This window comes from Microtus pennsylvanicus, chromosome 2 (assembly GCF_037038515.1).
Source record: "Microtus pennsylvanicus isolate mMicPen1 chromosome 2, mMicPen1.hap1, whole genome shotgun sequence".
Classification (NCBI taxonomy): Eukaryota; Metazoa; Chordata; class Mammalia; order Rodentia; family Cricetidae; genus Microtus; species Microtus pennsylvanicus.
Window position 1 is genome coordinate 107,256,095 of NC_134580.1, and position 1,069 is coordinate 107,257,163.

Sequence of the window (1,069 nt, forward strand, 5' to 3'; positions counted from 1 at the left end):
TTGTAGGAATCAGAGAGGCTGGAGGATGCAAGGAGAGCATGAGCCACTGAACCAACTAAGTGGATGCATATGGCCTCAGAGAGACTGAAGTGGGAAGTATGGGGTTTGCACGGCTCCTCACCAGGTTCTCTGTGTGTGTTAAGGTGTTTTTGTGGGACTTTTAACACTGAGCGTGTATCTCTGACCCCTTTGCCTGCTCTTAGGACTCTCTTCTTTCACAGGGTTGCCTTGTCCAGCCTCCATTTGAGGGCTTTTGCCTCGTCTTATTGTACCTTGCTTTGTCATGTTTGGTTGGTGTCTCTTGGAACCTACTCCCTCCTGCAGGGAACCAAAGGCAGAGGGGACCTAGTGGAGAGGACCTGGGGAAGAAGATAGGTGAGGGAGTGGGGAACAGTCGAGGGAGAGGAAACTGTGACAGGTTGCATTGTCTGAGAGCAGAAATACATCTTCATTTAACAAAAGGGCAGAAAAGTAGTTTAAATCTAATACTTCAGTGAAAACAGATTGAAGACTGAATAGTGTTTATTAATGAGGATTCAGACCTCAGTTCCACTGTCTTACCTGTATTCATCTGAGTGCAAGAGTCTGTGTTCACACTTCCGCTGCTATGTGTGAAGTGTAACAGGAAAAGCCTCAGGGTTCTCTACAGAGTAGGGCATTCCCTCCTGTGCTCAGGGCAGCTCATCCTTTCCTGGGCCAACATCAACAGGCAATGGACTTTAAATCATGTGAAATTAGCATCGATGGAGCAGCTTGATAATGCTAGAGTTTTTGTTAAAATCACAAGTCAACATTTGAAACAGATCAGGAAAAGACTGGCTATTTACTTTTTCTTTTCAATTATTAAAAAATGTTGAAGTAAATTAGAAGTTTCTGGATAGTGCTGAAAAATTTCCTCAAGAGTTCAATATAATCACCAGAAGCTTCTCCACTGTATCCTCTTCCTGGGATGTACAGAGAGAGGTCAGGACATTGCTCAGTGTCCTAGAAGTTATGTAGAGAGGACATTAGACCTGCATGCTTTTACATGAGTCCTTAGTGCTCCTGGGACAGACTGGAAGGCTACTAT